The sequence below is a fragment of the Gopherus evgoodei genome, chromosome 3 (genome assembly GCF_007399415.2).
Source record: "Gopherus evgoodei ecotype Sinaloan lineage chromosome 3, rGopEvg1_v1.p, whole genome shotgun sequence".
Classification (NCBI taxonomy): Eukaryota; Metazoa; Chordata; order Testudines; family Testudinidae; genus Gopherus; species Gopherus evgoodei.
Genome location: NC_044324.1, coordinates 206191328 through 206197503, shown reverse-complemented (window position 1 = coordinate 206197503; position 6176 = coordinate 206191328).

Below are 6176 nucleotides of genomic sequence, written 5' to 3'. Positions count from 1 at the left end.
CCCCCCCCAGGCAGGGGGTGATGGTGAGAACACCCCTCACAGGTCAGGAGGAGGCACGACTCGCTCCCATACACAGGGGTGTTCGTTGGTGTGTGTCCCCCAACGGACCCTGAGCTTTAGCGTTGCTAAGCTGAGCCCTTTGAAAGTCAGGGGTCAGGCCATTTAAAAACAAAATTGCTTAAATAAATACAATTTGGGGTCCTTAGCTGACTGCTTATTTTGAGGCCTGCAAGCTAATTCATGCTCTTTGGCCATGACCAGTACGATGCTCTCTTTAACTGTACGGCCAGTGTGGATGGGCTGAATGGACCATAAGGTGGATGGAAAGCTGGCTAGAGTGTCAGGGTCAATGGGTAGTGATCAACGGCTCGATGTCTCGTTGGCAGAGTGCTGCCCCAGGGGCGAGTCCTGGGGCCCGTTTTGTTCAACATCTTCATTAATGATCTGGATGATGGGATGGATTGCACCCTCAGCAAGTTCACAAATGGGACACTAAGCTGTGGAGAGAGGTAGATAGGATGGAGGGGTTTGGGATAGAATCCAGAGTGACCTAGACAAATTGGAGGATTGGGCCGAAAGAAATCTGATGAGGTTCAACAAGGACAAGTGCAGAGTCCTGCACTTCGAAAGGAAGAATCCCATGCACCACTACAGGCTGGGGACCGACTGGCTAAGCAGCAGTTCTGCAGAAAAGGACCTAGGGGTTACAGTGGCCAAGAAGCTGGATATGAGTTAGCAGTGTGCCCTTGTTACCAGGAAGGCTAACGGCATATTGGGTCGCATTAGTAAGAGCATTGTCAGCAGGTCTAGGGAAGTGATTATTCCCCTCTGTTTGGCACTCGTGAAGCCACATCTGGAGTATTGTGTCCAGTTTTGGTCCCCCCACTACAGAAGGGATGTGGATAAATTGGAAAGAGTCCAGCGGAGGGCAATGAAAATGATTAGGGGGCTGGGGCACATGATTTACAAGAAGAGGCTAGGAGAACTGGCCTTATTTAGTCTACAGAAAAGAAGAGCTGGGGGGATTTAATAGCAGCTTTCAACTACCTACAAGTGGGATCCAAAGAGGATGGAGCTAGGCTGTCCTCAGTGGTGGCAGATGACAGAACAAAGAACAATGGTCTCCAGTTACAGTGGGGGAGATCTAGGTTGGATATTAGGAAAACCTATTTCACTAGGAGGGTGGTGAAGCACTGGAATGGGTTACCTAGGAAGGTGGTGGAATCTCCATCCTTAGATGTTTTTAAGGCCTGGCTTGACAAAGCCCTGGCTGGGATGAGTTAGTTGGGGATTGGTCCTGCTTTGAGCAGGGGGTTGAACTAGATGACCTCCTGAGGTCTCTTCCAACTCTAATATTCTATGATACATGCTATATTTTTTCCTCATAGGTCACCCACTTCATTCTTTGCATATTGGCTTGATTTGTTTCAAACATTTTCAGAAACAACAGGAAATCAGGGAGAAAAAATATTAACTTCTATATACATTCTTTTTAACCAGGAATCAGCACATTAGACCAATACCAAAATAGAAAATCTGTACCTGCATTTGGAAGAATCTTTAACTGCTTGCTAGTTTACAGTGAGAGGGATAGGACCATTCATTCTCTAGCAATTCTCTACTGCTATGCACACTTTCATCCAGTTAGAATCTTATTAATACTGTTATAGTTACATTTTCTATACACTATTGAAATAAATACATTTTATCAAGCTGACATTCTTATACCATATCTCATTTTAAAAACAGCAGACAACCACAACTTTATAAGATAAACAGAGACAGCATTTAAAAACCTTGTATATAATTTAAACCAAAAAGAGGAACAAGTAATAAGTAATTGCATATGTATACTCAGTACTAAGATTTCCCCCAAAATCCAAGCTGTTTGCTGTGAAGTTAAAGGCAGTACACTAGAAGTGTTAACACAAATGGTTTTATGATACCTTCATGAATCCCAATGCACTATTACTAGAGTTTATGGAAAAGTTTTATATCATATTGTGTTACAGCAATAGTATTTTAAAGGTTTTCCTGTAAAAGATGGTATCAAGATAGCTCTTGTAATTACGAGCAAATATAAACTTATGCTAAAGAAAATCTTTCTGGGTTCTATGTTATATGTTTAACATATGCACCAGCTTCAGATTGGTTTGACTGCTGATTTTCTAATGGTGATATTGGTGTGCTGTTAAGAGAAATATGCAATTCATGCTTTTGCTAATCATGATAAGCATGCACTGCAAATCTATTTGAATGCTAACTTTCTAATTACGATATTGGTGCAACATTGACATGCTGTTAAAATCCAACAGGCAGTGCATGATTAAATAATATAACAAATACTGGATATGTTTGTGAAATTCCTAAAAATGATATTTATGCACTTTGAAGAAAAATATATAATAAGACTGTCAAGCGATTAAAAAATTAATCATGATTAATCATACTGTTGATATTTTTGGATGTTTTCTACGTTTTCAAACATATTGATTTCAGTTACAACACAATAAAAACTGTACAGTGCTCACTTTATATTTATTTTTATTACAAAATTTCACAGTGCAAATAACAAAAGAAATAGTATTTTTCATTTCACCTAATACAAATACTGTAGTGCAATCTCTTTAACTTTCATGATAAACTTACAAATGTAGAATTATATACAAAAAAACCTCCATTCAAAAATAAAACAATGTAAAACTTTAAAGCCTACAAGTCCCACTCAGTCCTGCTTCTTGTTCAGCCAATTGTTTAGACAAACAAGTTTGTTTACATTTGCAGAAGATAATGCTTCCCGCTTCTTGTTTACAATGTCACCTGCAAGTGAGAACAGGTGTTTGCATGGCATTGTTGTAGTCGGTGTCGCAAGATATTTACGTGCCAGATGCGCTAAAGAATCACATGTCTCTTCATGCTTCAACCACCATTCCAGAGGACATGCATCCATGCTGATGACAGGTTCTGCTCGATAACAATCCAAAGCAGTGCAGACCAACACATGTTCATTTTCATCATCTGAGTCAAATGCCACCAACAGAAGGTTGATTTTATTTTTTGGTGGTTCGGGTTCAGTAGTTTCTGCATCAGAATGTTCTTTTAAGACTTCTGAAAGCATGCTCTATACCTCATCCCTCTCAGATTTTGGAAGGCAATTCAGATTCTTAAACCTTTGGTTGAGTGTTGTAGCTATTTTTAGAAATCTGATATTGGAATCTTCTTTGTGTATTGTCAAATCTGCAGTGAAAGTGTTCTTAAATCAAACATATGCTGGGTCATCATCCGAGACTACCATAATGCAAAATATATGGCAGAATGCTGGTAAAACAATGGAGTGGGAGACATTCAAGGAGTTCAGTCACAAATTTAATGAATGCATTTATTTTTAACAAGCATCATCAGCATGAAAGCATGTCCTTTGGAATGGTGGTCAAACCATGAAGAGGCATATTCATATTTAGCATATCTGGCACATAAATATCTTGCAAAGCCAGCTACAAAAGTGCCATGCAAATGCCTTTTCTCACTTTAAGGTGACATAAATAAGAAGCAGGCAGCATTATCTCCCGTAAATGTAAACAGACTTGTTTGTCTTAGAGATTAGCTGAACAAGAAGTAGGACTGAGTGGACATGTAGGGTCTAAAGTTTTACATTGTTTTGGTTTTGAGTGCAGTTATGTAAAAAAAAAATCTACATTTGTAAATTGCACTTTCACGGTAAAGAGATTACACTACAGTACTTGTATGAGGTGAATTGAAAAATACTATTTCTTTTGTTTGTCATTTTGTCACAGTGCAAATATTTGTAATTAAAAGTAATATAAAATGAGCACTGTACATTTTGTATTCTGTGTTGTAATTGAAATCCATGTATTTGAAAAAGTAGAAAAACATCCAAAAATATTTAATAAATTTCAATTGGCATTCTATTGTTTAACAGTGCAATTAAAACTGTGATTAATTATGATTAATTTTTATCACAATTTTTTAAATCACGATTAATTTTTTAGAGTTAATCATGTGAGCTAACTGCGATTAATTGACAGCCCTACTATATATAATTAATATACATTGCAAATTTATTTAAATTTCTCATGCTATTTACATACTGTTATGAAAAATATCAAGTGTGTCATTAAAATAAGAATACGTTGAAAATTCCAAATTTATTTAAATTATATGCCTTGCACGGGAGGGCAGCCCCACAGACCATGGGGCTAGGCCATACAGACCTGCACTGAAGGGAGGTCTGATGGTCTCTGGCCACTAGGCCAGAGTGCCCTGACTCTAGGGACAGCCCACTGGTGCTGGACATTTTGCCAGACGTCCCTGAGCTACAGGGCCCTCCTCATAGAATTAGGCCAGTAGGCCGTGCTGCCTGGAATCTAAGAGCAGCTCCCGCCACAACTCAGACCATTAGATTGTACCACCCTGAGAAGAGGCAGTCATTTGAACTTGACTGCAGGGGTATAATACCCCTAAAGGGGTGATAGGGTATACCTGCTCTGTGACCCATATGCTGTGGGACATGTGAGAGGACTACTTGAACTGTTTCAGCTAGTCCACTTCCAAACTGGCACTAAAACAATTCAGATTGAAATAGTTCAGACTGATGAGGTTCTAAGACCTACTACCAAAACAGTTTTTAGAATGCGTGGAAACCAACTGGACTAGCCTTGTGTGTGGACACAAAATTTCAACAGTTTACTACCACATTCTCTCTCAGTGTAACCCATGTCAAGAGGAATGTGATGTATTGCTGGTCTTTTAGGGTCAGAAAGTGATGGGATTTTAATACCATTCCCATTGTTGCAGTATTTGATGGCTTATCTATAGGAATACGTAAGCCTGGTCTACACCTAAAACTCAGGTTTACCTACTACAGTGCTTAGGAGGACTATGAAATATTTCACACCTCGTGCAATATAGTTAGGGTGACCTAACCCACACTAGTTTGATGGAGGAATTCTTCCATCAACCTAGCTACTGTCTCTCAGAGAAGTGCATTATCTACATTGATGGGAAAACCCCTTCCACTGATGTAGGAAGGGCCTACACTACGGCATCACAGCTTCAGTACTGGAGCTGTAGCTCTGTAGTGGAGACCTAGCTCATGGCAGGCTGGGGTATAAATCTGCATTGCGCTACTAGCTTGCCCTACAGTAAGTGTTCGTGTGGACCCTGCTACTGTGTACTAAAAGTTCTGTAGTGCTCTGATCAACCTTGCTTCAAAACTTTTTCAGATCCCAGTGTGAGGCATGTACCTGTGTTTTCACACTAGCTTTTTCAGAATTATTGTTTGTCTACAAACCCAAAGGCCCTCCTAGCTACAGTATAAGTTTTAAACAGTTGCAGTATCTAGTTTGTGCCTAACCATGTTATAAGAGGCTCCTCCCTGCCTCCCTTTCTTTGTGGACATAAAGGACATGCTAGGAACCCATATTTTAACCTCCATTCCTGGCCGAAACAAGGTCATGCCTCTCCCTGTTCCTATAGGCAAGAAAAAAAGTATTGGGTAAACCTGTTTGGACCACTTACTGTGGCTCCGCAGAAGCGGTCACCAGATCCCTGTGGCCTCTAGGCGGATGGGTGGCCAGGCAGCTCTGAGCGGTGCATGCTGCCTTTGCTCCTGCAGGCACCCCCCTCCACAGCTCCCATTGGTCATAGTTCCCAGCCAATGGGAGCTGCAAAGCCAGTATTCAGGGTGGGGACAGCACGCGGCACCTCCCAGTCCCTGACAGCCCCAGCTCCTAGGGGCCACAGGGACCTGGCAGCCACTTCCGGGAGCCATACAGAGTCAGAGCAGGTAGGGAGCCTGCCTTAGCCCAGACCTCTGCTGTGCCACCAACCAGACTTTTAACGACTCGGTCAGCAGTGCCAACTGGAGCCACCAGAGTCCCTTTTCAAATGGGCATTTCTGTCAAAAGCCAGACGCCTGGCAACCCTAATTAAGAAAGTCACCAATGCAGTACCACATGAGAAGTCCTTGAAAATACTTGCAGCCTCATTGGCATACCCTATTCTCACATGTTCCTTTGAAACTTACTGTATATAAAAACTGCAGCCTTGCTCTTCAGAGGCAAATTCAGATAGGATCACTGAATTCAATCTCTAGATGGAGGCAGCTTGGTCTCACCCACTGGTCAGAGACAAAAGAGCACTCAGCCTATTAGTGC